This window comes from Centruroides sculpturatus, unplaced genomic scaffold (genome assembly GCF_000671375.1).
Source record: "Centruroides sculpturatus isolate CEXI.00-Female unplaced genomic scaffold, Cexi_2.0 scaffold1984, whole genome shotgun sequence".
In the NCBI taxonomy this organism is placed as follows: domain Eukaryota; kingdom Metazoa; phylum Arthropoda; class Arachnida; order Scorpiones; family Buthidae; genus Centruroides; species Centruroides sculpturatus.
The window spans coordinates 64730-72666 of record NW_019386117.1 but is presented as its reverse complement, the minus strand read 5'-3'; the positions used below and the strand labels follow the sequence as shown (position 1 = coordinate 72666).

General features: G+C 33.7%; 1 pseudogene; it reads left to right on the top strand.

Moving 5' to 3' along the window:
- The first annotated feature begins 3763 nt into the window (after window positions 1-3763).
- LOC111613686 lies at window positions 3764-5196 on the top strand (annotated as a pseudogene).
- Window positions 5197-7937: the final 2741 nt, after the last annotated feature.

The following is a 7937-nucleotide window of genomic DNA, read 5'->3' as shown; positions in this document are numbered from 1 at the left end:
AAAATCTTGCTAGGGTCGCCTTTGGTTCGGCCAGTGAAAAAAGTTTTCTTTCCAATTCGGCCCTTAATAAAAACTGAGAGTTGTTATTGTACATGAAATTCAATAATGCCTCCACACATTATTCAATCATTACTGAAGGATACATGCTTTCAAAATCTAAAACGGTCGCCACTTCATCTTCCATTAAAGAAATATTTTGTACTTCCTTGACTACGACAAGAAAATCTTTTGCCACCAGTCTCATCTTCAAGCTGTGAGGATAAATATTTATGTAACCTATTTTCTAAGATAAAGGTGGGTCCCTTACACTTCTCTATCATTGGTCTTAATTCATTTCCGGTTTTGTGCGTGTTAGCAAACGCAAACAATCTTGGAGTTTCTGAACTTTAATTGTGACATTTCTTCAGAAAAGGCAAAACGGCAGCAAGACTCGAGCGTTCTAATTTCTTGACCCTCCTGTCCAAAGATCCAATTATCTTGTCGTCAACAATTTCACATTCGGTCTTCATGATGTACGCATGTAATTCCTTGTCAAACGTATGCCTTTTCATAACAACTAAATGTCTAATTTTGTCTGCTTGGGTCATCACTAGATCATTCATTCTTAACCACTCCTTCGTAAGCCATATGTCTCTATTGCTAATACTATTTGCTTTTTTCTTTGGGCGGTTACTGATGGCAGTCTTCCATCTAAAGAATTTCTTATCCAAAGGATCCAAGCCAACTATCCCTCTCTCAATCTCCTGTATGGAGTTTCCCAACTATTTACCACATCTGGGACAAAGTTAGGGCCTTTCTCAAGCACTTTTTTGATTTTCTTCGGTATTTCTATTTGGTCCCATATGGTTTTAAAAAGAAGCCCCAAATTTATATGAGATATTGAGGAATGATAAAGATAGAATAAAAACAGAAGAAAAACCAGGTGTATATAAAGTTCCTTATGAGAACATCCAACTAGAACACGGGTTCCCAACCTATGGGTCGCGACCCACAAGGGGGTCGCGACGGGTTTTCTTGGGGTCGCCAACTTATACGGTAAACTAAAAATATTCACTATAATGCAATTTTTATTTTTAATGGTGTCTTGAAGTTTGAATAATTTCATATATATATATATATACTTTTTTTAAATTAAAATAAGTGTAGTCTAGGTACCCTATTCTGTCACAGTTGGTTGAAACATGTGTTGAGAGTTTGAGAGTAATGGTGAAATGCCTCTATTGTTTGAGGCAATTCATTCAAAACGGAACCGAGAATTTCTTAGAAGGTAAGCAATAAAACGATCAGATGACCACCGAACGAATTTACTCAAACAACATATGTATATAGTTATAGTCTATTTATTTTCAACAGTCAGAGCTCCAAAGCAATATTCAACGAGTGACTGTCACGCGTTCTTTAAAGTATGCTTTGTGATTGGTCGCTCACTTTACCAGATGACCCTATGCATACTAATCAACAGGCAATATTTGTTTGTTGTTCGGGAGGTTCGGTTGGCGTCAGCGTTGCCAGATTTGGCTACTTTGCGCCAAATTTGACTATTCTTTTATCAGTTTGGCGTAAAAAATATCATTTGGCGTATTGGCTACTTTTTAGGTTACAGTAATTTGACTCGGCTGCATTTTTGGCTGCATATTACTTATAAATATACTATTTGAATAAAAATGCACTTTAAAATGGTGTTTCGTCGTTTTTTTTATCAATTAGAGACCCAAATAAAACAAATATTTGTGTTTTTCAAATAAAATTTTGTTTGTTTCCTTTATAATAAATGAATTTATTTATTTCTAAGTAAAAATTGAAATTGCCTGTAGAAGTAATTTTTTTTAAATATCCTTTTTCGTGATAAAGTTCTAATACTTATTACTATAATCTAGACATGTTAATCCTTAAATAATAAAAGTAGAAAAGATAATATTAATTTTCCTACAGTTATTTAATTTGAAAGTTGACTGAGATTTCTTTATTAGACTACTAATTAAACTAATATGTGCATTTTGTATATATCAATACCCTTCATCAATTTGGTTATTGTTTTTCTGTTTTAAATGATATTTTAAAAGCGATTTTAAATTTTCCTTATGCTATTCTCAATGATAAATTTAATATCTGTTTTTAATATTTGAATTTGTTTTTATAGTGTACTTTCTGTACCGTGGGATGAAGAAATTCTTTATCAATCATTATTATTAATATAGAGTACGTATTGGCTTAATGAAGAATTGTATTTGTCAGCTTTCAAATTAATTAAATAACTGTAGTTTGACACATCATTTGTAATAGCAAATTAATAACTGTTAAAAATATTACATAGAAAAATTAATTTTTTATAGTCCGTCTTGGCAAGATCATTTGTTTCATAATTTGTTGCAATCTACTTTGCAGATAAACTGAATGTTCTCGACATAGTAAATTACAGTGTGCGCATATATTTTGAGTCTTGCCATCCTTATTTTCGATCAAGTTTACATACACGTAAATTTATTGTAATGAAAGTTATTGCTGGAAAAGCACAAATGGTGTGTTGTTTTTTTTATCGTCAAATTTTGGCTTACCAAAAAAAAACGTTTATTATTGGCTACTTTTGGGCTACGTTTGATAAAATTTTGGGCTACAAACACCAAAAACATCTGGCAACGCTGATTGGCATGTGCAAGGGGTATGTAGCAACTAGAAATACTTACTTTAAATTTTCAGAAATGTATAAATTATTTTATGATGCTATGGGAACGATAACATCAGAAATATAGAAAAAATGCGTTGAGCATTTTAAAGACAAGGTTGAAATTAATATATGACAGTTAGACAATGTGATAGAATTAAATAATGAATCATTTTTAATTAATTTAAACGATGAAAGCGACAGCGATTCCTCGAATTGATTTTATTTACTTTTAATTATTTTTAATAAGTTGTTTTATATTTAGTATTTAAAATATGTTTTATTTATAATCCTTGCCTTTATTATTAGTTTTTACCTTTTTTCTAATTGTATTTGTTTTTAAAATTAATAAGGTGTTTTATTTATTTTTAAAAAATCGAATATTTCTTCCCATTCAGCCCTGTCTTTAGCGATCACGTGATTCCTGCGTGCATTTGTTATTGTCGGCCGACTCTTAAAAATAAACAGAATATAGAAAGTCTTTCAGAATATTTTTAGTCTTATTGAACACTTCGTAAAGGAAGCATCGTGACGTTGTGGATTATTTGTGACTAAACAGAGAGTGGTGACTATTATTTTCACATTTAATTCGTTTAGTTTTTATATTATTATTTACATGGCGTAAAATTATTCAGAAATTTCGTTTATTCTTTCCCCAGAAATGGATAAAAAACGTAAATATTCAGAAGAATATCTGAAATTTGGCTTTACTAACTTGACTAGCAATGGAATAGAGAAGCCACAATGCGTATTGTGCAAAGTTGTTCTCAGCCATGAATCTATGAAACCTTCAAAACTCAAACGTCAGAAACGAAGAATTCAGAACACATTAAAAAAGATTTGGAGTTCTTTCGTCGACATGAAACTAGTTGCAAACGTCAGAGACTTGATCGAACAGGAAGTTTTCAGCAAGAGAGCACAGCATTAGTGCAAGCATCGTGCAAGCATCATTAGCACAGCATTAATGCTGTGCTAATTAATGCTTCATTGGAAGTCGCATTGGAAATTGCTAAGCAAAAAAATTTCGCACAATTGGAGAAAAGCTCATCAAACCCTGTATGTTGAAGATGGTGAAATTAATTCTTGGAAATTCTAGTGAAGTAAAGATGCAGCGAATATCTCTGTCTAATAATACTATTCAGCGGCGTATGTCAGACATGTCCGTAGACGTTAAAGAACAGATTTTGAATGAAATCAAGGTTTCACCATTGTTTTCGTTTCAAGTTGATGAATCAACAGACATAAGCTCGTGTTCCCAGTTGCTTGTCTTCGTGAAATATATTCATTTAGATGATATCAAAGAAGAGTTCCTATTTTGTAGTGAACTTGAAACTACTACAAAAAGTGAAGATATTATGGAGAAGATAAATACGTTTTTTGAGACTGGAGGATTAAAGTGGAAAAACGTCTGTGGGGTTTGTACGGATGGTGCACCATCTATGCTTGGGTCAAAATCGGGCTTTCAGAAAAAAGTAAAGAACTAGCTCCCCAAACAAGGGGAATCCATTGCATGATTCACCGGTATGCCCTTGCCAGTAAGACTCTTCCAACTCCTCTGCAAGAGGTACTTGATTCGCTAATAAAAATCGTAAATTACATCAAATCTGGAGCTCTTAACACCCGTCTGTTTAAAGAACTGTGCAAAGACATGGATTCTGATCACGAGGTTCTTCTTTTCTACACTGCAGTATGGTGGTTGTCGAAAGGAAATGTTGTGAATCGTGTCTTTGAATTGAGAGATGAAATCAAGTTGTTCCTGGAAGTGCAAGGGAAACGTGACCTTTTGGTTTACTTTAATGACAAAGCTTGGTTGAAAAGAGTAGCATATCTAGCAGATATATTAGAACAGCAAAATAGGCTTAACCTGAAACTTCAGGGAAAGGAAATGAATATTATCGCATTTCATGATAATCTCAGAGCATTTTTATCCAAGCTGCAAAACTGGCGAAGAAAAATAAATCTTGGGAACATTGCCATGTTTGAGAAACTCTGCAGTGTGTTAGTTGAATCTGAAGGTGAAATAAATAAAAATTTGAAAGAAGAGATTACTGGGCATCTCGAATCCCTTGAAAACGAACTCCAGCGTTACTTCCCTGAGCTGAAAGAAGAAGAAACTACATTTACACGAAATCCATTCTCTGCTTCCCTTGATGTAGCCAGCATTCCCGATGAATTACAAGATGAATTCTTGGATTTGCGGAATGATTCCTCGGCACATAACTTGTTTAATGAAAAATTGCTCACACATTTCTGGTGTGATATGTATCATTCATACCCAAATGTGACGATGCTTGCTTTTCGAGTTTTAGTTCCATTTGTGTCTACATATCTCTGCGAGAGTGGATTTTCAACTCTTCTTCGTTTAAAAGCAAAAGAAACAAATAAATTAAATGTTGAGAATGACATGAGGTTGGCGTTAACATAAACTCACCCGCGAATTTTGAGGCTGGTTAATAACATGCAATTTCAACCATCGCATTAAATTAATTAATTATTAAACATAATTTAAAATAAAATTGTACTAAAAAACTAATTTTGTTGTTTTTTTAATTTCCTTATTAAAAATGTCTTTTTCATTTGTATTGGGGTCGCGGGTCACTTGGCTTTTATAAAAAGGGGTCGCCACCCGAAAAAGGTTGGGAACCGTTGATCTAGAGGAATACATCAAAAGAAGATTACTATTGCATCCTCGATATAACGAATTCGGATATACCGTACCGGAATACATAAAGCTGAAGTCATGGAGAACTACATATATTAGCATGCCCCTTAATATAACGCACCTACGCTATTAACGAACCACGCCTCTCCGCATTTAGGTCGTTATATCGAAGACCACAATCTTCTAGAAATAGTACTGTATTTGTCTGGTTTCTTTCCTAATAAGCTCTTCCTCTCCAGCTCGGAAATCCTAGTATAATTTTCCTTTGGCATCCGAGAAACAATGGGATGTGATTGCTATAAATTGTTTTGAGTCCCCCTTAAATGCGAAGGCCTCAAAACAATTTGATTTATTTGGTTACGACAACGCGACTCGTGGGCGATCTTCCTAGGGAGGATTCCTCCCGAGTAGACTTTTTATAGAAAACTGGCCACTATTTAGATGATACTAACGTGGCCATCCCGTTAGCCAAGACCAACTGCCAATGTTCGGTGGTTTTATCCACTTCGGCCACTGGTGGGATCCGAAACAAATGGTCCTACTGATCTTCCTCGTGATAAAGGGCCTCATTTCAAAGCATAATATTTATTGATTTGATACAAATTACGTTGAACTTGAGCATAGTGAGGTTTACAATGTCGAGAAGGCCTTAAATGGTGCTTTCTAAAAATATATTGAATGTACAAAACGTATAAACTTGAGGAAAACTTTTCCAAGTTTATATAATAACCTTGAAATCATCGGTTTACGGTGGAAATAATGATGTAATAGTTTTTATATAATGTCAGTTGTATTTTTTTTTTTAAATCGTCTTCAATCGACCAATTAAAACTAATTTTTTTGACAGTTATAAACTGTTATTTGGACACGTTATAAAATTTGAACTCGATAAAATGTGCCTTTAATCCAAATTTTATAAATATTTTTCCAATTGTTCTCTACTTGATGGCCTTTTCAGCACATTACAAGTTGCCCAAATGTGACCTATAACGCTCCTAGAAATTTGACCCATTAATTAAAATCTATGTTTTGGTCCCTTTTTACTTACAAAAACAATAAATTTAAAAGAATTTCTTTAAAAAAATGCCCTATGGGTTTGGCTTAACTTGCTTTAATTCCGCTATTACACAGAGGATCTGATCCACAATGGAGTCAAGTCAGCTCTGATATATACTGCCTGGCTTTCGTGGTGTCTTACAATGTTATCTACATTATGGAGTGAGATCAGCATGAGTGAAAAGATAATTGGAAGTGGGTTGGTGCATGGCAACATAAGATTTTCGGATTATCTTTACGTTAGTAATACTTAAACAGGGGCCAGTTTCTTTAAAATGTCCTCCTGGGTGGTATCGCATTGCCATAAACAAATCAATCTTTGAACCTTAATAACTCCCGTGTTTTTTGTCGAAAATTTCTGAAATTTTGCAAGAAGATTTGGATATTATGGAGACTGATACTGTTAAATTTTGGTGATTAAAGATCGAGAGGGTGGGGAGATAAAGGGGGCCGTGTCATATCACCAGTACAGTCAGAGTTAATGGCAATTTTACTCGTTATTAGCATTTACAATTTTTATAAAACTCATCTCTATCTTCAAAATTAAGCTTTTTGACATTTTATAATNCAATTCAATATTTCGAATTTTTCGAATTTTGGATTTATTGTTTTTGGGTTACCCAAAAGATAAAAATTATTAAAATATTTATTAATTGCCAAAATCTATACTATATGTGCCAATATTTACTTTCTTTATTTATTATTTACACTTTATACCGACGAAAATTGACTCTCGCCTCCTCTTCCCTCGAGGGGGGTTGAAATTTCCAAAAATCCTTTTTTAGTGTGCATTTTCATGACGTCCCCCACTAAAATGTAGTTAAAAACAGAAAACCACATCTAAAATAGTTCAGTAGAAGCTGAGTTTTTAAGGATAAGATTTAATTCTCTCTTTCTTCCCTGCGGGAAAATTTCGAAAAATCCCTTCTTAGTGTACAGTACATTCTCGTGACGTACCCTGTGTACCAACTTTCAATAGTCAACTCCTAACCGTTTGGGTTCTGCGCTTATTATCATTATCATTATTATCAACTCATCTCGATTATATTATAAGATTACGTTTTGTTACCTACAAATCTTACTAGCTTTGCAACTCATTTCTATCGTTATTTTATCTACTCTGTTTTAATAGCATGATAAACATCATCATATTTAATCCTTTTCAATGACACCCTCCGGTCTTTGCGAAGGACTGTGAATTTTTATTTAATATTTTTATTACAGTATGGAACAGAAAAGGAAAAAATTGTCTGGAAGTCAATATAAAAAGAAACGCTTAGAGAAAAGGGAAGAAGGAAAAAAGCTATGTTATGAAGAAATTCTTAGTACAAAAATCCTGTTTAGATGAACCGTCCATATCCACATCAACAGCGTCTGCTTTAGATTTGGCAAATAAAAACTCAGTGCCGCCCCAATCACTTCCAGAAGAAGTTGTTGAAGTGAGCCAAAATATAACACCATCAGAAGTTCATCAAGAGCCGAGTAGCAGTAGCAGTGACAGCCAGCAGATATTAAACGAAATTTCTTCTAATCCTGCGTCATGGAATGCTTTTTGCA